Raw genomic sequence first — 26,466 nt, 5'->3', positions numbered from 1 at the left:
GGTGTGTGCAGGCTGGTCTGATGGTGTGCTTGGGATAGGCTGGGGTACAAGGGATTGGGTCTGGGTGGAGGAAGTTGGAGGGGGGAGGCTAGAGACAGGGACAATGGCTGCCATCAGTGCTGAGGCCTGAGTTTGCAGGGTTCGATGAAGGGCAGCCTGACCAGAATGGATGCCCTCCAGGAATGCATTTGTGTGTTGCAATTCTCTTTCTACACCCTGAATGGCATTAAAAATGGTAGATTGCCCAACAGTGAGTGACCTGAGGAGGTCAATGGCCTCCTCACTGAGGGCAGCAGAGGTGACAGGGGCAGGGGCTGAGGTGCCTGGGGTTAAGGTGATGCCCACCCTCCTGGATGAGCGGGTACGGGGCGAAGGCTGAGGGGCTGCTGGGAGGGCGGTGCTGGTAGGGGGGGTGGCGGCTGTACCTGTAGAAGATGGGGGCACCGATTTTGCCACCACCACAAGGGAGCTCCCATCGGAGGACGAGTCCGTGTCGCTGGTTGCTGATCCTGTCCCCGCCGTGAAGCTCCCCTCGCCCTCTGTCCCACTGGTGTATTCCGAGTCCGTGGTGTGGCCCTCCATGGCCATGTGGGATGCAGCTCCCTCGTGCTCCGGTGCCACTGTACCTCCGCCTGATGATGCTGATGCACACAAGAACAGGGAGACCACAAAAAGGGGGGGTACGAAAGAAGAAAGACAGGTTGAGTGCATAGCTTACCGCTACCGTTGGCAGACAATACAGACACAGCAGCCCCCTGCACTACGTCGCGCTGTTGGGCTCTACAGATGCAATTCCTGGGATATGTCCTACATGGCTATGGTCGACATCTGCACACATAGATGACACAGGGGCATGTATACCTGTACTTGGCACTCTACAGAGGTGGGGTGGGGTGCCACATGGCCTGCATTACGGATGGGCCTAGCCTACGGAACTCGGCCTGGCCTAGGGAAACTCACAGCCCTCCTCCCCCACCCAGACACCTTCACTGCGCGCAAAGTCCGCTGAATGATAGTGTACTCACCCCCTTGTGTCTGCTGTGATGCCCTCAAGTGCCCATCCAACTCCGGGTAGGCCACCGCCAGGATCCGGAACATCAGGGGGGTCATGGTTCGACGGGCACCCCTCCCACGTTGGGAGGCCATCCCCAGCTGAGCCTCCGCCGTCTTCTTGCTCCAGCGGCGAATGTCCTCCCATCTTTTCCGGCAGTGGGTGCTCCGTCTGTGGTGGACCCCCAGGGTCCGGACGTCCTTGGCGATGGCACGCCAAATATCCTTCTTCTGGTGGGCGCTGACCTACATGACATGTACAGGGGAAGAAGAGAAGTCATTAACAACTGCACCGTCGAATTCAGTGGCCCACATCCCTACCCTTGCCATGTGGCACATGCATTCACAGTCCTTCATGCACGCAGAACTGTGCCCCCTTCCTTCTTACAACCAGCCCTCTCCACACAGGCATTTCCCATACAACGTGCTCCCTGTGTAGTTACCTGTTGGTCTGGAGGACCGTAGAGTAGCGTGTACTGGGGGAGGACCCCATCCACGAGCTTCTCCAACTCCTCTGCTGTGAAGGCAGGGGCCCTTTCCCCAGATGCACGAGCCATTGTCTCTTCCAGACCGAGGTCACAGCAGCACTTGCAGTGTAGGGCCTCTCCTGTCGAAGATCAGGTATTGAGTGATTGAACAGATAGAAAATGGCGGTCACGTCCGCGGCGGTGCGTACCATCACCGCCGGCGTACATCGTCATTGGCTTCTGGGACGCCCATAGGGTCCAATGTTAACCAATGCAGCATTTCGCCACGGTCTTCGACCGCCTACCGCGACGGTGTACAACGCCAGCGCAGTTACCTCACATCCCATTGTCCCACTTTAGAGGTCAGGCAGCCGCCATTTCAGGGGCCCACATGGCCTCATTACCAACTACGTCACACAGACCTAGGCCTTGTCGCGCAACACAAATACAGGACAGATTTTGTGTATGAATGGTGTTCTGTGTAGACTGTGGGTACATACCTCTGAGTTGTTTGACTCCGTGGTCGCTGTTGTCATTCCTAGGCACCGTCCGCTGGGACATGTGAGGAGATGGCGGAATCCTCCGGTGTACCGACCGCTGGTGGACCTGTCAACAATGGAGGAAAGACATTTGATCATCACCTACAGGTTTGTCCGTGCCACAATCCAGGAACTGTGTGCCCAGTTGGAGCCAGACCTGATGTCAGCAATCCGCCATCCCACAGGGATCCCCCCTCAAGTGCAGGTGCTATCAGTGCTCCATTTCCTTGCAAGTGGGTCATTTCAAACAACAGTGGCCATAGCATCAGGGATGTCCCAGCCTATGTTTTCCAACGTGTTGTCCAGAGTGTTGTCTGCCCTGCTGAAACACATGCAGAGCTACATCGTTTTCCCTCAGGTGGAGGATTTGCCTAAAGTGAAAGGTGACTTCTATGCCCTTGGACATATCCCCAACATCATAGGTGCCATTGATGGGACCCATGTGGCTCTGGTCCCCCCCCACAGGAGTGAACAGGTGTACAGGAACCGGAAGAGTTATCATTCGATGAATGTACATATGGTATGTTTGGCCGACCAGTACATCTCCCAGGTAAATGCTATGTTCCCTGGCTCTGTGCATGACGCCTACATCCTGCGGAATAGCAGCATCCCTTATGTGATGGGTCAACTCCAGAGGCACCGGGTGTGGCTATTAGGGGACTCTGGTTACCCCAACCTGTCATGGCTACTGACCCCAGTGAGGAATCCCAGGACCAGGGCAGAGGAACGCTACAATGAGGCCCATGGGCGGACTAGGAGGGTGATCGAACGCACCTTCGGCCTCCTGAAGGCCAGGTTTAGGTGCCTCCATATGACAGGTGGTTCCCTATTCTACTCACCAAAGAAGGTGTGCCAGATCATCGTGGCCTGCTGTATGCTTCACAACTTGGCTTTGCGACGACAGGTGCCTTTTCTGCAGGAGGATGGTCCAGATGACGGTGTTGTGGCAGCTGTGGAGCCTGTGGACAGTGATGAGAAGGAAGCAGAGGAAGAAGACATTGACAACAGGTATTCAGTTATCCAGCAATATTTCCAGTGACACACAGGTGAGAACACATTCCTGCCTACTACAAGTACTTGCACACTTCTACATCTATCCTGTCGGTCGATTTCACCCAATATATGGTAACTGAGTTGTACATTTCCCTTACGGTTTCACAGGTGTGGTTTCCAACGTGTGTCATCTGCTTAGATTCCTCATGGACTTGAGATGTGTGACATAGGTATGTTGACATTACATTTGAAAACGCATTTTGTCACTGTCATTGCTAATACACATTTTCGAAATCACAGACTGACTCCAGATTGTTTTGTGGTTCAAGGGTGTTTATTGAAGTGCTCAATTTTGGAGGGGGGTTGTAAAATGGTGAGGGGTGATGGTGGAGGAATGTCCATGGCAGAGTCCAGTCTATTAGTCTCACAGGTGCATTGCCCATATGGGCATAGGAAGTGGAGCTGGGGCAGTTCCAAGATCGACAGGGTTACAAAGTGGGACAGTGGGTTGACAATCAGGGTGGTCTCATTTCTTGGCGGGGGTCTTGGCATCGTGCTCTGTCTTGTTCCTGGATCTCAGGGACCGTTTGCGGGGTGGTTCTCCGTCTGCAGGGGGTGGGGTGCCGGTGTGGTGGTCCTGTGGCGGGGCTTCCTGTCTACTAGCGCCGGCGGAGGTGGTGGGCAGTTCATCGTCCATGCTAGTGTCAGGGGCCCCTTGCAGTGCCACAGTGTCCCTCCTGGTGTTAAGTATCTCCTTCAGCACCCCTATGATGGTGCCCAGGGCGGAGCTGATGGTTCTAAGTTCCTCCCTGAACCCCAAATACTGTTCCTCCTGCATGCGCTGGGTCTCCTGAAACTTGGCCAGTACCGTTGCCATCGTCTCCTGGGAGTGGTGGTAGGCTCCCATGATGGAGGAGAGGGCATCGTGGAGAGTGGGTTCCCTAGGCCTGTCCGCCCCCTGTCGCACAGCAGCCCTCCCAGTTCCCCTGTGTTCCTGTGCCTCCATCCCCTGGACCGTGTACCCACTACCACTGCCCCCAGGTCCCTGTTGTTGTTGGGGTGGTGGGTTATCCTGGGTTCCCTGTAGTGGTGGACACACAGCTGATTGACGTGTCCTGGGGACGGAGGTATGGGCCCGCTGGGTGGGTGCTGTGCTGGTGTTACCAGAGGGTGGAAGGTCTGTCGTGGCCTGTGACTGGTTGTGGGGAACCGACTGTCCCGAGGCCCACGATGGTCCGGGCTGGTCATCTGGATCCAGTTGGACAGAGCTGCTGTCATCACTGTGGGCCTCTTCTGTGGGTGGGGTGGAGATGTCTGGACCCTCCTGTCTGGTGACGTTGGGTAGTGGTCCTGCAGGGGTATAAAAGCATGATTATAGCATCTGTGTGTGTCATGGTGGGCAATGGGTGGGTGAGCGTGTACCCCAGTGCTAGCATTCCTGTGTGGGGGCTTGTGTGATGATGGTTGAGGGGGGTGTTATGGGGATGTTCAGTGGGCATGCTTTAGTGATGGGTGTCCATGCTTTGTTGTGTCATGCAGGGCTTGGTGTTGGGATGGGTGGTTTGTGTTATTAGTACATTTGTGAGGAGTTGGAGTAATAGGGGAGGGGGCGAGGGTGGGGGTCTGTGATAGCATGCAGGTAGGGTGGATGATATGATAGTTAAGATTTGACTTACCAGAGTCCATTCCTCCACTGACTCCTGCGAGGCCCTCAGGATGCAGAATAGAAAAGACCTGCTCCTCCCATGGTGTTAGTTGTGGGGGAGGAGGTGGGGGTCCGCCGCCAGTCCGCTGTACCGCGATGTTGTGTCTTGAGACCACTGAACGCACCTTCCCCCGTAGGTCGTTTCACCTCTTCCTGATGTCATCCCGATTTCTTGGGTTCTGTCCCACTGCGTTGACCCTGTCCACTATTCTTCGCCATAGCTCCATCTTCCTAGCTATGGAGGTGTGCTGCACCTGTGAGCCAAATAGCTGTGGCTCTACCCATACGATTTCCTCCACCATGACCCTGAGCTCCTCCTCCGAGAACCTGGGGTGTCTTTGCCGTGCCATGGGGTGGTGTGAGTGATGTGTGGGGTGGTGTATGTGGTGATAAGTGTGGTGATATGTAGTGGTGTGTGGTGTCTTGTGTGTGGAAGTAGTGTGGGTGATGGTGTTGTGTGCCTGTGGCTGCTAGTTTGTGGATGGTGGTGTCTCTCTGTGGCCTTCTTTCAGAATTTTTGGTCGTAGGGGTTTGTGGGTGATGTGGGTGTGTGTTTTATATTGTATTGGGTGTGTGGGAGTGGTGTGTGTATGTGTATCAGGTGTGTGTATTTTGAATTGTCCAATGTGGGTGTGTTTTGTAAATGTGTGTGTATTTTGAGCGCGGCGGTGTGTACCGCCAATGGAATACCGCGGTTGAAAGACCGCCGTGTGGATTCGTGTGACGTGATAGTGTGGGCGTATTTCTGTTGGCGTGACGGTGGAGGATTTGTTTTCGCCAGTTTATCACTGACCTTTGGTGTGGCGGACTTGTGTGGGTGTCTGAATTTTGTCAGATTTCGAGATGTGGGTCGTAATAGCTGTGGCGGAATTCCGCGGCTGCGGCGGTGTGTTGGCAGTCTTCTGCACGGCGGTAAGTGGCTTTTACCGCCAATGTTGTAATGACCCCCATAGATGTTTCCAGATTTGGGGCACACTCTGTAAGAAGAGTGATGGTGTGTAAGGAGTTTAATTTGGGGTCTTGTCTGTAGACATTATGACGGTGGCTGACTGGTCGTCAAGCCACGTTCAAAACCTTTTATATTAAACCAATTGTGGACATTGCGTCTGTTGTGTTCGATCAGCTAGAACAAGCATAATCTGAGCCTCCGTCCCTGACACAGAATGAAAGAAATTCTAGTTAACTCATTGTTAGAAATGGGGTCTCTAGTTGGCAGTGGTTTGCATCCTGTCCAAGTAAGGACCCTTACTCTAGGCAGGGAAAGGTAGTCACATAGTTAAGATAACCTCTGTTCACCCCCGTGGTAGCCTGGCTCCAGCAGTCAGGCTTAACTCAGAGGAAATGTGTAAAGTATTTGTACACACATACACACACACACACACACACACACACACAGAAACACAGTGAAAACAGCACAAAAGTACTCCCCACCATGTTGGAAGAATAGCCAATATTTATCTGTGTCAAACAAAACCGAAATGAAAAAAATACCACATACACAAGCAAAGATATACATTTTCTCAGATTAAATCTTAGTATAAAGCTTAGAAACACAATAGCTCCAACTGGAGCTATCACGGCGCCTTGACGGAGTCGTTCCCCATAGTCTGACATTACTTGCCAGGGAGTGCAGGCCGGTCACGGAGTCACACAGACCGCAGGTACAGTACCTTGATAAACGATGAGGCAACAAGGATGTTGCATGGAGTCAGGGAGATGAGGCTTCGCTGAAGCTGGTGCGGTGTCGGTTCCTTACTGCCACTGGGGAGTCAAGGTGTTGGTTCCTTACTCCTAGGCAAAGGAGGTGAGGCGTCAGTTCCTTGCAGTTGCAAAGGAGGTGATGCAGTCTTGGCGGCGGTCCCTTACGACAAGGCGGGGTCGATGAATCCAGTCAGTCAAGATGCCAGGCGCCAACTTCTCAGTGTCACAATCACACCACTGGGCCACAAGTGCTTGCAGAGTCAGAGCCGGGTGCCACAGATGTCGGTGACATGGCGCTTTGGACTTGCTGTAGTGAGACTTCGGTGGTAATGCAGTCATTGTACTCAGCGGGGACTACGGCTCCGGTGCAGGCAGCTGCGCTGAGTCAAACACTGGCGCCGGTTCCGAAGTCGCTCTGGAGTTGATGTGCTTGGTTTCCCCTTTGGTGCACAAGAACTCACTCCCAAGGGCCCATGAACTGGATTTGGCGCCACTTGGCAAGTCAGTAATCCCAGCAAGAGAGCCCAGGTGTTGGCAGTTGAAGTCTTTGATGTCCCTGAGACTTTTTAACAGGAGTGAAGCTCAGTCCAAGCCCTTGGAGAACCTTGGAAAGCAGGATGTAGAAAGCAAAGTCCAGTCCTTTCACTCCCAGGACAAAAGCAGCATGCAGCAGGCCAGCACAGCAGAGCAACAGGCAGAGTGACAGTCCCTCCTACAGCATCTAGCTCTTCTTCCTAGCAGAATGTCCTCAGTCCAGAAGGATTCTAACTATGTGGTATCAGCGGTCCAGTACTTATACCCATTTCTGTCATTGAAGTAAGCAAACTTCAAAGAGAAGTATTTGTAGTGCACAAGACGCTGCCTTTCCCTGCTCTGGCCCCAGACACACTACAGGGGGTTGGATACTGCTTTGTGTAAGGACAGGCACAGCCATATTCAGATGCAAGTATCAGCTCCTCCCACCACTCTAGCTCAGGAAAACCCGTCAGCCTGGTGATGGGCCATCAGGAAATGCAGGGCACACCTCAGCTCCCTTTGTGTGACTGTCTAGAGTGAATGCACAAACATCCCAACTGTCATTCTGACCCACACGCGTATTCAGCTGACAGGCAGAGGCACAGAGTGGTTAAGCAACAAAATGCCCACTTTGTAAAACTGGATTTTCAAACTCAAAATTCAAAAACCAACTTCACCAAAAGATGTATTTTTAAATTGTGAATTCAGAGACCTTGAACTCCATATCTCTATCTGCTTCCCATAAGAAATTACACTTACAAGATATTTCAAGCCAACCCCTATGTTACCCTATGGGAGAGATAGGACTTGTAACAGTGAAAACAGAAATTAGGAGTATTTCACTATCAGGACATGTAAAACATACCATTACATGTCCTACCATTAAAATACCCTGTACCCCGCCCATGGAGCTACCTTGGGGCTACCTTAGCGGTAACCTACAGATAATAATAGGAAAGGTTTGAGCCTGGCAAATGGCCGTACTTGCCAAGTCGAAATGGCAGTTTTAAAGCTGCACTCACAGACACTGCAATGGCAGGCTTGAGACATGTTTGCAGGGCTACTCTTGTGGGTGGCACACTCAGCGCTGCAGGCCCACTAGTAGCATTTGATTTACAGGCCCTGGACACACCTGGTGCACTATACTAGGGACTTCAAATATTCCTTTTCCTGTTGATAGTTACTCTGATTAGCAAAGAAAGATGAGGCAAAACGGTGTCTCTGACATTTATAGTACTAAAACTCTGATGATTGGTACACATGGCATAAAGCAATACCTTGGTGTGCCTGGGAAATGTTGTTTTGTGAAATATAAGGCTTTCATTGGCTATTTTTTTAAATACTTTTTATTAAACAATTGCTCGGTGCACATCATACATATAGGCATCATAGTAAAACCAGGTGTTGTAATGATATTTGTGTTTTGACCACTGACTCCACGTTGCACTTAGTCTAGCAGCACACCATCACATTAGTGACCTTCAACTTCATTTTGGCTATTGACTTTATTTTAGCATTAGCCACCGCCATGTTAAAAGCTGCAGGTATTTTTTCATGCTCACGTTATACAGTGTGCTCATGTTTTTATTCTGCATGTTTGCGTGTTCTTTCTCACCAAGGGTTTAGGCTGGTAAGAATGTAAGAGAATGATGTTTATGGTACAGCAAGGAACGGTTTTGTTTTGAGAGAGGGCACATTGGGATCTTGGCCAATTCCAGACGTGTTCTTTTCAAAACTGACCTGAAGTAGCCAGCATTTTTTGAATAATAAACTTATGGAGTGGGAGAAGGTTTCAAGAATTCTCCTCTCTTGTTTGTTCAAAGTATATAAGAGGTCGAGACCAGGATGGACCGGGGAGTGACTCATATCTCGGACATGCTCAGGACGCTGATGTGTGTCATCCTTCCTGTGAGGATAATTGATCTCTCTCTCCACAATCGATTTTGGGATCTTGCGGTCATATGCTGATAAGGAGGGAGATGACGCAGATTTGCCCGTGCCTCAAGGTGATGCATTTTTTAATTCTTGTTATTTAATTTGCATTGTTATATATATATATATATATATATATATATATATATAAATATATATATATATATATATATATGCATTTGCTGTGTATATTGCAGTGGAGAATCATTTGTACATGTTTTAGTTCATTGCTGTGACCATTTTTAAACGTGTGCTTTCAGCATGCTAATCTCCTCTATAAACCTCGCAGAGTGATTTAATAAATGTCTTCTATAGACTAAGAAGCGCATTTCAGAGATTTCTGTCAGTGCATGAGTGTTTCATCTCAGTCATTAGTGAAACAAAACAGGTGTATAACAATCAGGATATGTTTCAGAATGCACTGTAAAGGAAATTACAGATTATGGCCCTCATTATGAACTCGGCAGAAAAAACGAACAGCCAAGTTCGTTTCTTGCGGTCAACAAAAGACCGCCTGCATGCAGAACCCCCTGCCGGCCACATAATGATCATTCAGCTGCGCTGGCAGGCGGAAACAGTGTGTCCGCCATCCGGCCCAGCTGAATACAGGGCCTGAACATTGACGCCGGCAATGATTCAGTGCAGTGGGTGCAGCAGGACCCGTCACGCATTTCACTGCCCGTAAATTGGGCAGTGAAATGCGTGACAGGGCTGTGCATGGGGGCCCCTGCACTGCCCATGCCAAGTGCATGGGCAGTGCAGGGGCCCGATTCCGCCAGCCTTTCCCTGGCGGGGTAAACCGCCAGGGTAAGGCTGGTGGAAATTGCTTCATTATTCGGCGGGCAGTGCTGCTTGCAGCCCTGCCCTGTCAGATATGTAATTCTGCCATCGCCAGGCTGCCTGGTGGCGGAAGCCTGGCAGTGGCGGAGTTACAAAAGTGGCATGAACATAATATGGCGGTCTGGACCGCCATGCCGGTGGCGGTAATTACCGCCACCGCCGGCATGGCGGCCCGGACCGCCATGTTCATAATGACCGCCTATGTCTCACGTGGAGCCCGAGGGTAACTGCTTCCCCAGTAACTTGGAATTAATCCCCTTGCTATGGTGGCCCTCCCTGTTGAAGAGACCCACTATCCCCTGTAAACATTCCAGTTGCCTCAAATTTTTTCCATCTCTTCCGTCAGCCCCGACTTTGATAGATCACCTTCTCAGCTCTCAGGCACGGATCTAGATCGCATTCCCAATTGGCTATTTTCGGTGTCTCCCCACATCCCCAGGTCTGTGCTATGTTCTGCCTAGCAACCCCGGAGGCGAACGCAAGCCATATTTTTTAATAACTGTGCCATACCTCTTCCCTAGTTATACACAGGAGATGCCAAAAGGATTCAACTGGCACAATGAGTGCTGTGGTTCGGGTCATGGTTTGTATCACAGCCTTCCAGTAGATTTGGATTACAGGACACTCCCAGAGAATGTGAAACATTGGCTGTTGTTCTTTTTAAGTAAATATTGAGAAGCACAATCCCCAGCTCCATGTTCTTAATAGAATTGAAAATGCTTGCTAGAATATGTTTTACTCATATTGCAAGGACTGTGACGAGGAAGACCTGTACTTAGAGCAATAAACATTACCAGTAAGTAACCAAGGCATTTGCAATCCTCTTTGACAAACCCCTCAAGTTATAATATACTATGCATGTAGTCTGTAAGCATGGAATCTTCTCAAAGTTCCATGTGAGTTAATTGTGTGGTATCATTCCGAGGTGTGACAGTTGCTCCTTGGCCAGCTGGTTAGGTATCATGCTTGCATTGTAGCTTGGATTGAAGATATTTCTTTCCAGAGAAAACCTACCTGGAGGTTATTTACAACACTTTTGCTGATGATCTGGCCAGCGTAGGCAGCATCGCTTTGTGGTGAAGGTGGATCCATGCGGTAAAGGTATATGACCGCTACAGTGCTTTGCGGTGAAGGTGGATCCATGCGGTAAAGCAGTGTGGCCGCTATTTAAACTATCAGTGAGTGCTGAGAGAAATTTGATGCGTAGTCCCAACCGTAAAAGAGCATCAGTGAGGTTTATAACTTTCAATATTTATGAATTGTTGATGGGTGAGTGGGAGAGCAAGTGTGAGGCTGAGGATTGAGTGAGTATGCCTGTATCATCACGACTTGTGCAGTACCTTACCCCACTTGAAGCTGTATATTTCAACTTGGTCATATTTGCGTTCACGACAGCATGTAAGTGTTCAGCCATTTTCGATTGGGCCAAACGTGCATACATTGACACACAAGCTGTATTTTTCGCCACCTCTTATGGTAAAGATAGTGACGCCAAGCACCAGCCTATGCTAACTTAATATATAAAGTGTCTTCTTTTGTGTGTATGGTGATACGCACACCTTAGTGAATGGTAATCCACTAATTCACCACCAGAGGGATACATTTTTGGAGCACATGTGCAAACAATGATGTGCACACCATCAACTACTGTTCTTGTTTATTACTAATGTGTTTACTGCCAACTTGTGTAGCATTATAATTGCCACCTTTGTTTGTTTTTCACTATTGCATTTACCAAACTGATGGAATCTTTACATTCTTCTATTAGCGCTCTGCCTTGTTTTCTATCCTAGGCAGGTCCGCCATCTATTCGGTGGGAGGATTGGGTGGCAATGTTTGATAACTATTTGGTGGTATTAGATGGTGAGGACTTTCAATCTTTGAGGAAAAAAGCATTATTATTGGGTGCCTTGGGAAAAGTAGGACATCAAGTTTTCAACTACTTATTGATGGCAGTGGAACTAGATGGTCAACCTATTCAGGATGACTTCAAAGAAGCCAAGCGGAGATTAGAGATTAGATTTATGAAAGATGTCAGTTTAGCCATGTTGAGATATAACTATTATACTCAACCACAGAGGGTAGACAAATCAATTGATTAACTTTTTGCATGATTAACAGAGTTGTTCAGAAAGTGGCAATTTGGTGCCATGACGGATGAACTGATCTGTGATCAATTTATTGTGCAGTGTAAAAGTAAAAAAATAATAAAAGAGGGATTCTGGGCAGCAAAAAATCCATTTTTTAGAGATGCTATTTGATTTGCTAATGTGATTGAACAATCTGATTTGTGTATGAAGGAAATTGAGAAAAAAGACAGATATGTAACTGATATTCCAGAGGTCAAGGACGTTACAAGCATGCATACAGGGAGTGCAGAATTATTAGGCAAGTTGTATTTTTGAGGATTAATTTTATTATTGAACAACAACCATGTTCTCAATGAACCCAAAAAACTCATTAATATCAAAACTGAATATTTTTGGAAGTAGTTTTTAGTTTGTTTTTAGTTTTAGCTATGTTAGGGGATATCTGTGTGTGCAGGTGACTATCACTGTGCATAATTATTAGGCAACTTAACAAAAAAAAATATATACCCATTTCAATTATTTTTCATTACCAGTGAAACCAATATAACATCTCAACATTCACAAATATACATTTCTGACATTCAAAAACAAAACAAAAACAAATCAGTGACCAATATAGCCACCTTTCTTTGCAAGGACACTCACAAGCCTGCCATCCATGGATTCTGTCAGTGTTTTGATCTGTTCACCATCAACATTGCGTGCAGCAGCAACCACAGCCTCCCAGACACTGTTCAGAGAGGTGTACTGTTTTCCCTCCTTGTAAATCTCACATTTGATGATGGACCACAGGTTCCCAATGGGGTTCAGATCAGGTGAACAAGGAGGCCATGTCATTAGATTTCCTTCTTTTATACCCTTTCTTGCCAGCCACGCTGTGGAGTACTTGGACGCGTGTGATGGAGCATTGTCCTGCATGAAAATCATGTTTTTCTTGAAGGATGCAGACTTCTTCCTGTACCACTGCTTGAAGAAGGTGTCTTCCAGGAACTGGCAGTAGGACTGGGAGTTGAGCTTGACTCCATCCTCAACCCGAAAAGGCCCCACAAGCTCATCTTTGATGATACCAGCCCAAACCAGTACTCCACCTCCACCTTGCTGGCGTCTGAGTCGGAGTGGAGCTCTCTGCCCTTTACCAATCCAGCCACGGGCCCATCCATCTGGCCCATCAAGACTCACTCTCATTTCATCAGTCCATAAAACCTTAGAAAAATCAGTCTTGAGATATTTCTTGGCCCAGTCTTGACGTTTCAGCTTGTGTGTTTTGTTCAGTGGTGGTCGTCTTTCAGCCTTTCTTACCTTGGCCATGTCTCTGAGTATTGCACACCTTGTGCTTTTGGGCACTCCAGTGATGTTGCAGCTCTGAAATATGGCCAAACTGGTGGCAAGTGGCATCGTGGCAGCTGCACGCTTGACTTTTCTCAGTTCATGGGCAGTTATTTTGCGCCTTGGTTTTTCCACACGCTTCTTGCGACCCTGTTGACTATTTTGAATGAAACGCTTGATTGTTCGATGATCACGCTTCAGAAGCTTTGCAATTTTAAGAGTGCTGCATCCCTCTGCAAGATATCTCACTATTTTTGACTTTTCTGAGCCTGTCAAGTCCTTCTTGTGACCCATTTTGCCAAAGGAAAGGAAGTTGCCTAATAATTATGCACACCTGATATAGGGTGTTGATGTCATTAGACCACACCCCTTCTCATTACAGAGATGCACATCACCTAATATGCTTAATTGGTAGTAGGCTTTCGGGCCTATACAGCTTGGAGTAAGACAACATGCATAAAGAGGATGATGTGGTCAAAATACTCATTTGCCTAATAATTCTGCACTCCCTGTACGGTGGTATGAGCAGTAGTGAAATCATGAAATTGTTCCTTTAGGAACAGTGTGCCTGTTAAACAAGTTAACAGGAGACTTACTAGCTGTGGCAGTACATATCATGGGCCGCACTCATACTGTTGCTTTTCTTTGAACAAAGAATGCAGAAGATGTAGTCACTTTGGCCATTGTGCTAGCATGTGCAAAGGTGAAGTTAGGAATAAGGGTGCTGTGGTGTCAGAAGATTCTTCACCTCATATCTCAAATGAAGGAGGTTTAAGTTTGGGAAGTGCTGAATGCGGTGATGGTGGGGAGAGGAGAAAAAATAGGTCAAGGCCAAAATTATTATTATTAATTGTGGAGTCCAACTTATGGTAGATTCAGGATCTATGTATACCATTATACCTAAAGAATTGTTCACAAGTGAGTGGTCAAACATGCTTTTAGGACCTAAGGATAGATGCCCGGGCGGTTATCATGGTGAAAACATAGATATTATAGCCTTAGAACCCGCCGTAGCGGGCTCTACCGGCTATTAAAGGCCCGCTCCCCGCGTTAAATGCCCGAGCCGAAGGCGAGGGCATTTAACAAGGGAGAGGGACTTTAATATTGGTTATATGCATGTCTTGATTTGTTTGACAAATGACAAATTGAGGGAAAGGTGTATATGGCAGCGCATGGGCCCCCAGTACCTGGGTGGATGCATCAACATGACGTGCATATCATTATCAACCTGAGGGCCCCCAACCAAATAATGGTGGTAGAAGATGTTTCAGTTGAAGACATTCTGGAAGGGGCAAAAGTAGTATTGGATGATAAACTAAGACAGTTGAGAGGATATGTACATAACATTTGACTTAATCCCAATGCAGTGCCAGTTCAACATAAAGTGAGAAGAGTACTGATGACAGGTTGTGATGACTTAAGGAAAATGTTGGAAGAAATGCTTGAGAAAGTATTGAGACTGTAGAAGCATCTAGCTGGATATCTCCTGCAGTTATCACAGTGAAAGCCGACAGATGTTTGAGATTTTGTATTGATCTTTGGTCTCTGAACCAAAACATTGGTGTGGACAATTGTCCATTGCTCAATATAATAAGCAAATGCCATTGCTTAATGTGGAAAGTACTTTTCGGAGTTGGATTTGAAAAGTGCTTATCATCAGATCAAACTTTACAATGATTCGAAATCTCTTACATCCTTCATTACCATGGAGGGTACTTTTCAATTTACTTGCATGCCATTTGGTTTGCCTTTGGCAGTGAGTGTTTTTCAACATATGATGAGTGAGGTGTTTAAAGTACTGCATAATGATATTTCCATGAGATGTTTTAATTTTTGGTGAAACCATCAAACAACACAATTGGGTACTTAAGCTTTACATGGAATTGCTGATGTGGATCTCACATTAAGGAAAAGTAAATGTATTTTGTTTTGCATACACAAGTAGAGTATTTGGGGTATACCATTTCTGGAGAAGGAGTCAAACTGGAAATGGACTTGGTATTAACTATTAAACTACCACCTCCTTCTTCGAATAAAGAACAGTTGAGGTCCTTCATGCAATTGATTATTACTCAAAATTTGAGGGAAGATTTGCAGACAAAACGGACAGTCTTAGATCCTTACTAATAAAAGGATGTAATTTTGTTTGAGAAAGTGTTCAGCAAGATAGTTTTAACTCAACAAAAAAGAAATTTGTGATACAGGTGTATTAGTACCTTGCGATACCAAGTTAAAGTCTATGCTTACATCTGATTCCAGCACTACAGGTATTGGTGCTATTCTTTCACAGTGTGATGGAAGGTCAGAAACAAACAGTGGCAATTGCTTCTAGAACACTTACAGAGTCTGAAAGGAATTATTCTGTAACTGAACAGGAGGCCCTAGCATCCACGTAGGGTGCTGAGTATTTTCAAGCATATCTGTGGGGTAGGCAATTTGTGTTGCAGAATGATCATAAACCATCAGTGAAGATGTTGCTTCCTGGTGGGGCAGGTAAAGGATCAGCTAGATTGACCACACTGGCTGCTAGGTTGCAGAAATATCGGTGTGTGGTGGAACATATTCAAGGGTGGAGAAATGGTCAAGCAGATTCTTTATCAAGGTTATCTGTGGATTGCCATGGGGTGGATGAGCTGGCTGTTTTAGCTAAAGAAAGTGAGGGGTTGGTAGCCTTTATTCAAGATGCTGTAAAGGGTATGGGTATTACGGTCACGATTGAGGAATTAATTTATGAAATTAGTGGAGATGCTATTTTAAAGGAGGCGATACGGTTAGTAAAAGTTGTGCCTCTCTCTCTTACAGCTTTTATTCTAGATGAATTAATCCTGTATGGTGATGATTGACTCATGAAGGGTGACAGATTCATTCTGCCTTTGGGGATAAGGAATAAACGTATTTCTTTAGGGCATGAAGGCCACTTAGGACAGACATTAACACAAAAGAGACTTAGGCTAGGTTTGGATAAGAAGGTGACTTCTTGGATTGAAAAATGTGATTTGTGTCGAGAAAAAGACAGGAAGCTGAAGGTTGGTGTTCATTCTTCTTTAGTTCACACTGTCAATCCTGGCAAGTCAAGGCACAGTTTGAATTTCATTGGCCAAATATCTGAACTGAAGAGTGAAAATTGATTTGCATTTGTTGTTGTTAATGTTTATTCTAAGTGAATAAGTGTCAAGTTTTTAAAAGCGATTACTACCGGAATTACGATTCAGACCTTAAGCAGTTGTTCTTGGAAGAGGGAGTTCCTTCTATTTTGATAATTGCTAGTGGTACTCAGCGTACTTCTGATTAAGTGTGCATGTTTCTGTCTTCTTTTTGTTACACTTCATCGCACCTCCTTATATAATCCACAAGCCGGTGATATAGTGGAAAGGGCAAATCGTTTGGTAAAAGGTATTATTCAAACGGCATTTGCCGGTGGTCATGATATACTCAGTATCAAGCTGGTTCTATCTTGGTTGAAGGAATGGCTTGCGAAAAGGGACAGGATGTGTAAATCCTCTGACTTTTGCAAAATGGGGAAGGGTGGTACTGTAAGGATTGGTGATTGGGTGAAGATTAGGTCTGTAAGGTTAAGGAAAGGATTATTCAAATGTTCTGGTCCATTCAAAGTAAAACAGGTTCATCAGTCTTGTGTGGCATTAGATAATGGTGAACAGTGGAATCAAAGGAGAGTCACTTTGTTTAAAAAAAGTGGAGAGTGTGGAAAAAATGAAGACGATAATTGTGCTAATTTCATGATGGAAGATGCTGATTTGGCCTCTAGTGGGAGCTTGTTATATTTCTTTAGTGGGAGAAGACTACAATGATATAGGTAGATTGGACAATTTTAGTGCTCTGAGTGGATTGATGGAAAGGTGTCACAGAGACCTTAGACCACACAGTTATTTGACAGATTATGTCATTTGAGAATATTATGTATGAAAAGGAGAAATATTGTATGTGAGGATTTTGACTTAGTAGTGCAGTAGTTATTTGTTTTTCTTTTGTGGCTTTATTTACTTTTAAGTTTAATGTTTATAGCTGCAACGTCTCCCAGGTCCATGTGTGATGTTCTGCTTCAGTCCAGGTTATTTTCTTTGAATTTTGGGCCTTGTAATCCTGTTTTATAATGAAATAAGCACTAGATTTCAAAGGAAAAAATCCCGGACTAGACACAACATCACACAGGGACTTGGAAAAATCGGGAAGGCGGAATGTTCATGCTCTCTGTTTATGTATGGAAGAGACGTGTTGTAATGTACGATGCTTGCAGTCTGTAAGCGTGGAATCTGCTCAAAGTTCCATTAGGTGGTCTTTCACCAGATGTACCTGTACCTTGGATTAAAGATATTTCTATCAAGAAAAAGCCTACCTGGAAATTATTTACAACTTCCCCTTCTCCTTTCAATCAGATATTTCCTTTCTCAGTGCCTCGAAGTCTCTATTATTCTTCCATTTCACATTTAGCCCAGCTTCCACTTATTTTACATTTAACTAACCTCCTTATCTGTAATGATTGAAACTTAATTTTTAGATGAAAAATACAGAGTAGCCCACAGATTGTGGCAGGAGTTCAAATGCATTCTTTAAAAGATTACACCCAGCAAGAAGTTAAGGATGTTAAAGATACATTCACAGAGCTTTTGCAGAGTAAAATGTGGATGATTAATTCAGACAAGACACAGGGACAATCTCAAAATGTGAAGTTTCTAGGAATTCAGTGGAATCCAGGACATAGAGAGGTGTTGCTACAGGCAAAACAAAAGATTTTGGAGTTTGCTACTCCTTGCACTAAGCAAGAGACATAGGCCTTCATTACAACCTCAGTGGTCTTTCAAAAAGACCGCCGAGGCTGCGGGAGACAGAATACCGCCAGTGCCTGCGGTATTTCTGGCTCCCTATTATGACTTTTCCGCTGGCACTGGTAACAGTGTTACCGTCCGCTGGCCAAGCGGAAAAGCCACATCAACATTGCTGCCGGCTCGTAATAGATCTGTGGCAATGCTGATGTGCAGCGTGTGCAGTATCACCCGTCGCGCATTTCACTGTCCGAAATTCGGGCAGTGAAATGCGCGATGGGGCTATGCCTGGGGGCCCCAGCACTGCACATGCCAAGTGCATGGGCAGTGCAGGGGCCCCCAGGGGCACCCTAAATCCCCCTTATCGTCAGCCTTTCCATGGCGGTGTTTACCGCCATGGCCAGGCTGGCGGAAGCACTGCTGCCCTGGGGATTATGATGCCTGGCGGTATAGTGGAGGGGCCGGCGGTATGCGCCACAGTCATAATAGCTGGAGTAACACCGCCAGCCTGTTGGCGGTGTTACCGCCAGCTTACCGCCGGCCGCCAGGGTCGTAATGAGGCCCATAATGATTCATGGGATTTTTTTACTTTTGGAGACAGAATGACCCTCATCTGAGTAAAATCTTAAACCTTTGGTACAAAGTGACAAGAAAAAAACATGAGTTTGAATGGGGTGAAGAGCAGCAGTGTGCTTTTGATTTGGCAAAAGAAACAACTCAACAGGCTTTAGACTTGTGGACAGTACAGGAAGGAGACATTGGGGGTCATTCCGACGGCCGGGGATGCGGGAGCACCACCAACAGGCTGGCGGTGCCCCGCAGGGCATTCTGACCACGGCGGTTTGGCCGCGGTCAGAAGAGGAAAACCGGCGGTCTCCCGCCGGTTTTCCGCTGCCCTGGGAATTCCCCATGGCGGCGCAGCTTGCTGCGCCGCCATGGGGGATTCCGACCCCCTCACCGCCATCCTGTTCCTGGCGGCTCCGGCCGCCAGGAACAGGATGGCGGTGAGGGGTGTCGTGGGGCCCCTGGGGGCCCTGCAGTGCCCATGCCACTGGCATGGGCACTGCAGGGGCCCCCGTAAGAGGGCCCCACTTTGTATTTCAGTGTCTGCTTTGCAGACACTGAAATACGCGATGGGTGCCACTGCACCCGTCGCACATACCCACTCCGCCGGCTCCATTCGGAGCCGGCTTCCTCGTGGGGAGGGGTTTCCCGCTGGGCTGGCGGGCGGCCTTCTGGCGGTCGCCCGCCAGCCCAGCGGGAAAGCCAGAATGGCCTCCGCGGTCTTTCGACCGCGGAGCGGCCATATGGCGGCTCCCTCCAGGCGGCCGGCGACCGCCGCCCGCGGGGGTCAGAATGACCCCCATTGTGTTGCATGTAACTATCCAGGGACAATATGTAGATATGTTCTAGACTAAAAAATTATCTTATGGGACTCTGAAAAACTGGAGAGAGCATTTAACTGAATCCCTCCAGATTCAGATTAACAGACCATTAACAAATGCTGAAACTGCCCTGATGAGAGTTTTAACTCCAGCTTTACAGATACAACCACATGTGGCCACCAACACCATTGTGTACTGGGAAATAAAACCTGGAGCTTCAGCTCCTTACAGAGCCACACCAGAATCTGCAGGTCTTGACCTACATGCTTACAAAATTGCCCCACTTGTCATAATTCCAGTGTCTGGAGTATTGATAAGGAAGGGGACTGTCCCAGCCCTTCTGACAGTATGTGGAGAAGGAGGTTTTGGTTCAACTGACAAAAAACCCTGGTGCTGATGTGTGGGTGGAATCCCCAAATGGCCCTTCAGAACCTGCAGAAATTATAGCCAAGGGCCCTAATAATGTTCTGCTGATCATGAAACTAGGAAAGGAAAAATGGGAGCACATTCCAGCTGACAAATGTTATTTGCAAGAAAGACCATATTTGTTTCTTTTACAGATCATACTACAGCTTGCCTCTGACCATGAGTGTGCTGTGTGGTCTCCCTTTGGGTGTGTGTGTGTGGGGTAGGGAGGGACCCAACACCCCCAACTTCAACCTGATTGATCGAGCACGTTGCACAACACCCCTGCTGCTTTTGAAGGGCAATGCCTATGGATCCATTTGCCGCAAATTTTGCTTCACAGATCAAGGTCCTGCATGGGAATAATGCAGAGTACCATGAATGTCCTGTCAACCTGTTTGATTGAAATTATAATGGAACTAACCACATGGCTTGTTATCACCTGGTGACTGCTGCCAGTCACATTAAACATGTTTTAAGTTGCCAGTTGGCTGACTATTCTCATATGGGAACCTCACTTTTACTTACATTCCAGCAAACATTACAGGTGGACAGTGTACCTTTACATGATTAGGACTCATAATGTTTCCATCTAACTCTATACAGACTCGTTATCCTAGTGACACTGTTCAATTAAGTGAAGACTGTGATTCAATTACTATCCCAATCAGAATATATAAGCTTAAGTCTTTCTATTGTAGGTGTGCCTGGTTTAGCTATTCATAACATCTGAATGATAAATAAGTTAATATAGTGATTGCTCTTGTCATTTCATTATGTTGCTGTGTACAATGCATACCTAATTTGAATGGTTTATAGGACTATAGGATATATGAGTGTTAGACCTGACAGCCTTAGGGTAGTCACCCCTAACTTTTTGCCTGCCTCCCTCCACTTTGTGGACACTGTTTTTGCTGGTTTTTAGACTCTGCGCACTTTACCACTGCTAACCAGTGCTAAGGTGCATATGCTCTCTCCCTTAAAACATGGTAACCTTGAATCATACCTGATTGGACTATTAATTTACTTATAAGTCCCTAGTAAGGTGCACTTTATGTGCATAGGGCTGGTAAATTAAATGCTACTAGTGGGGCAGCAGCACTGGTTGTTCCACCCACTTAAGTAGCCCCTTTTCCTTGTCTCAGGCCTGCCATTGCAAGGCCTGTGTGTGCAGTTTCACTGCCACCTCGACTTGGCATTTAAAAGTACTTGCCAAACCTAGAACTCCCCTTTTTCTACATATAAGTCACCCTTAATGTGTGCCCTAGGTAACCCCTAGAGCAGGGTGCTGTGTAGGTAAAAGGCAGGACATGTACCTGTATAGTTATATGTCCTGGTAGTGTAAAACTCCTAAATTCGTTTTTACACTACTGTGAGGCCTGCTCCCTTCATAGGCTAACATTGGGGCTGCCCTCATACACTGTTGAAGTGGCAGCTGCTGATCTGAAAGGAGCAGGAAGGTCATATTTAGTATGGCCAGAATGGTAATACAAAATCCTGCTGACTGGTGAAGTCGGATTTAATATTACTATTCTAGAAATGCCACTTTTATAAAGTGAGCATTTCTTTGCACTTAAATCCTTCTGTGTCTTACAATCCACGTCTGGCTGGGCTTGGTTGACAGCTCCTTGTGCATTCACTCAGACACACCCCAAGCACAGGGTACTCAGCCTCACTTGCATACATCTGCATTTTGAATGGGTCTTCCTGGGCTGGGAGGGTGGAGGGCCTGCTCTCACACAAAGGACTGCCACACCCCATACTGGGACCCTGGCAGACAGGATTGAACTGAAAGGGGACCTGGTGCACTTCTTAGCCACTCTTTGAAGTCTCCCCCACTTCAAAGGCACATTTGGGTATAAAACAGGGCCTCTGCCCTACCTCATCAGACACTTGCTGGAGAAGAAATCTGAACCAGAAACTACATCCTGCCAAGAAGAACTGCCTGTCTGCTCAAAGGACTCACCTGTCTGCTTTCTACAAAGGACTGCTGCCTTGCTGTTGGCCTGCTGCCTTGCTGAACTCTTGACTGGCTGTGAAAGTGCTCTCCAAGGGCTTGGATAGAGCTTGCCTCCTGTTCCCTGAAGTCTCAGGACCAAAAAGACTTCTCTCTTTCACTTGGACGCTCCGTGCGCCAAAATTTTTGGCGCACAGCTTGTTCTGCGGCGAGAAAAACGCTGCACACCGACCATGATCGACGCGACGCTCTTGGGACGACCGAAAATACGACGCACGGCTTCGCAAGGACAACGCCGCCCGACCTCTAGAGGAGAAATCGACGCGACGCCTGCTGTGAGATCGTAATTTCAACACGCAGCCCCGCAGAACGACGCGCAGCCGGAAAACAAGCAGGAAAATCCACGCACAGACCCGGGACATCTGGTAATCCCCGCGATCCACGAAAAGAGACTGTCCGCGCGCCGGAAAACAACGCACGACTTCGTCGCGTGGAAAATAACGACGCAAGTCCGTGTGTGCTGGGGAGAAATCGACGCACACACCCTTTTTCCACACACCTCTTATTTTGTGGCCCTCTGAGGAGATTTTTCCACTCCAAACCAGGTACTTGTGCTTGAAAGAGACTTTGTTTATATTCTAAAGACTTAAGACACTGTATATCTCTTTTCAGTGATATCCCTACAATTTCCCATTGCAAACTTTATTCTTTTTGACCTACAATTATCCAGATAAATATTATATATTTTTCTAAACACTGTGTGGTGTATTTTGTGGTGCTATATGGTGGTATTGTATGATTTATTGCACAAATACTTTACACATTGCCTTCTAAGTTAAGCCTGACTGCTCGTGCCAAGCTACCAGAGGGTGGGCACAGGATAATCTTGGATTGTGTGTGACTTACCCTGACTAGAGTGAGGGCTTTTGCTTGGACAGGGGGTAACCTGACTGCCAACCAAAAACCCCATTTCTAACATTGGTGATCAGCGGTGAGGATAGGACTTGTATTTGTGCAGTGATATACAGTAGCTAAGTATTTCACTACCTACCCACAGTTGAAGGTCAACTTGATTTTTATCTCTTTTTGCAAATCCGTTTTTTTCCTGACAATTTTCAAAAACTAAATCCTCACTCAACATGTCACTGACTGGGTCTCAGACAGGGGACTTTGACCTAGTCCAGTTGGATACATGTACGGTCAAACAACTAAGAGGATTCTGCAGGGCATTGAGGGTACCCACCCAAGGGGCCTCCAGAAAGGAGGACTTTCAAGTGGCGCTGAGGGCCTGGGCAGAAGCCCATTTAGAGGATGATGAGGAAGAGGAGCCAGAAAATGGCCCCTCAGAGGAATTTTCACTATCTGTGGATGGTGTTACCACTGCAATTGTGCCCCCTTCCAGACCAGGGAGCAGTGTCTCTGTGCAAAGCCTGACCGCAGAGGAAAGGAGAGAAGAAAGGGAGTTCCAATTGCAAATGGCAAAACTGAAAATTGAGGCTCAACAAGAGGAGAGAAGGGCAGAAAGAGAAGCCAAGCAAGCTGAGGCTGAAAGAGCAGCCAAACAAATTGAAGCCGAAAGAGAAACCAAACAGAGCTTTGGCTGAAAAGAAACTATTGTTGGCTCATGAACTGAGTCTCAAGGAGCTGGAGATCAAGGCAAGACAGTCTGAATCCAGCAATAATGGTGGCAGCATACTGACAGGACCTGCTGGAGAAAAGAAGGTTCGTATACCCAAAAATGTGGTGCCCAGTTTTATGGTGGGAGATGACATAGATAAATGGTTAGCTGCTTATGAAGTTGCACTAAGGGCTCATGAGGTTCCTGAAGGGCAATGGGGGGTAGCTATGTGGGGTTATGTACCGCCATTGGGGAGGGATACACTCCTCACATTGGATCAACCTGATCAAAACACATACCCACTTCAGAAAGCCACTTTACTTGCCAAGTTTGGGCTGACCCCTGAGGGATACCGTCAGAGGTTCAGGGACAGCACCAAACAAACCACACAAACATGGGTAGATTTCTTTGACTTCTCCAGTAAGGCACTGAATGGATGGGTGCAGGGCAACAAAGTAGCTGATTATAAAGGTTTATAGGACTTTATTCTAAGAGAGCATATGCTTAATACTACTTATACAGAGTTGCGCCAGCACTTAGTGGATAGCAAGCTGACTGATCCCAGGAAGCTTGCTGAGGAGGCGGACCTCTGGGTTAGCACCAGAGTGTCCAAGAAGGTACCTTGGGGGGACTCCCACAAAGGTGGTCAGGGTTCCCAACAGAAGAAAGAGAGGGGAGATAAACTTGCAGATAAGGAACTCTCCAAAGGCCCCCAAAAGAATTCCCAGGGAGGGGGTGGCAACCCTTCCTTTTCCAAATTTGGGAAAAAGCCAGGGACATATGACAGGTCAGGGAAACCTAACCCCAAATGCATGGAGTGTTACCAGTATGGTCACTATAAAGGCGATCCCCAGTGCCCCAAGAGGGCACCGTCCACTACCGGACAGGCACCTGGGTTGACTAGTGTAGCGCTCGGGGGGAGATGGACCCAGATAGCTTTGGGGAACAGGTAGAGATTTCCCTAGTGTCCCTGGGAGAAGGAGAAATGGTGCCCAAGGTCCACATGCCCAAAAATACTTCCAAGTACCGGCAGTGGGTCACCATTGGTGGGCAGAAGGTGGAGGCTCTGCGTGACACAGGAGCCAGTATGACTACTATCAAGAGTCAGCTGGTGTCAACAGAGCAGATAGTACCTAATACATTCCACCAGGTCATAGTCGCTGACAATCGCGAGAGTCACCTACCGGTGGCTCTGGTTCCCTTTGAGTGGGGGGGGGGGTCTCCGGTACTCTGAAAGTAGCTGTGAGTCCTGCCATGCCTGTAGATTGTCTGTTAGGCAATGATCTTGAGCATACTGCTTGGAAAGAAGAGGAGCTCAAGTCTCACCTGGAGATGTTAGGGTTACCTGAGTGGGTCTGCATGACCACACGGTCCATGGCTGACCGAGAGGGAAGTCAAGGGCGTCTGGAGCCTGGAACGATGGCCCAGAGAGCTGCCAAGAGGAGGGACCAGGGGCACGGGAAACCGGCCCCAGAAGTTCCCGCAGTGGCTGACGGGGCTCCTGAGGAGGAGGCTCCCGAGCCAACTGGGGAAGACATTGCCACCCTAGGTGACTTACCTGAGCTTGCTGGCTGGCAAGTTGAGGGTGGACCCACCAGGGAGGAATTCTGCAAGGTGCAGAAAGAATGTCCCACTCTAGAAGGTCTGAGGAAACAAGCCTCAAACCAGGCAGCAGGTGACACCTCTGGCGATCACCACCTATATTGGGAGAATGATCTCCTCTACAGTGAGCTTAAGGTTCCGGCCTTTGGGGCAGCACGTACGCTGGTGGTCCCCCAATGTTACCGAACCTTCCTACTGGGTCTGGCTCACGACATTCCCCTGGCAGGACATTTGGGGCAAGGCAAGACCTTTGACAGGCTTGTCACCCACTTTTATTGGCCCAAAATGAGGACATACTCAGATAAATTCTGCAGATCTTGTCCTACCTGCCAGGCCAGTGGTAAAGCAGGAAAAAGGGTTAAAAGCCCCCTGATTCCACTTCCTGTCGTTGGCACCCCCTTTGAAAGGGTGGGCATCGACATTGTTGGTCCCTTGGACCCCAAAACTGCCTTAGGCAACAGGTTCATCCTGGTTTTGGTGGACCATGCCACCCGTTACCCAGAGGCAATCCCTCTGAGAACCGTAACTGCACCGGTGGTGACCAGAACTCTGATGGGGATATTTACCCGTGTGGGATTCCCCAAGGAGATAGTGTCTGACAGAGGCACTAACTTCATGTCTGCATACATGAAGTCTCTGTGGGATGCGTGTGGTGTAACCTACAAGTTCACCACACCCTATCACCCCCAGTCTAATGGTCTTGTGGAGAGATTCAACAAGACCCTGAAAGGCATGATTGGTGGCCTCATTTTGCCTATTGACTTTATTTTAGCATTAGCCACCCCTACGTTAAGAGCTGCAAGTATTTTTCCATGCTCACGTTATACAATGTGCTCATGTTTTTATTCTGCGTGTTTGCGTGTTCTTTCTCACCAAGGGCTTAGGCTGGTAAGAATGTACTAGAATGATGTTTATGGTACAGCAGGGAACGGTTTTGTTTTGAGAGAGGGCACCTTGGGATCTTGGCCAAGTCCTGACGTGTTCTTTTCTAAACTGACCTGAAGTAGCCAGAATTTTTTGAATAATAAAATTATGGAGTGGGAGAAGGTTTCTAGAATTCTCCTTTCTTTAAAGTATATAAGAGGCCGAGACCAGGATGGACCGGGGTGTGACTCAGATCTCGGACATGCTCATGACGCTGAGGTGTGTCATCCTTATTGTGAGGATAATTGATCTCTCTCTCCACAATCGATTCTGGGATCTGGCGGTCTGATGCTGATAAGGATGATAAGGAGGGAGATGACGCAGATATGCCTGTGCCTCATGATGTTGCATTTTTCAACTCTTGTTATCTGCCTTGCAACACACATATATATATATGTATGTATGTTTGTTTTTGCCTATGTGTCACTGGAATCCTGCTAGCCAGAACCCCAGTGCTCATAAAGTATGCTCTGTATGTGTTCCCTGTGTGGTGCCTAACTGTATCACTGAGGCTCTGCTAACCAGAACCTCAGTGTTTATGCTCTCTCTGCTTTTAAAATTGTCACTGCAGGCTAGTGACTAATTTTACCAATTCTCATTGGCACACTGGAACACCCTTATAATTCCCTTGTATA

Source organism: Pleurodeles waltl, chromosome 5, assembly GCF_031143425.1.
Source record: "Pleurodeles waltl isolate 20211129_DDA chromosome 5, aPleWal1.hap1.20221129, whole genome shotgun sequence".
Classification (NCBI taxonomy): domain Eukaryota; kingdom Metazoa; phylum Chordata; class Amphibia; order Caudata; family Salamandridae; genus Pleurodeles; species Pleurodeles waltl.
This window is presented reverse-complemented; position numbering follows the sequence as displayed.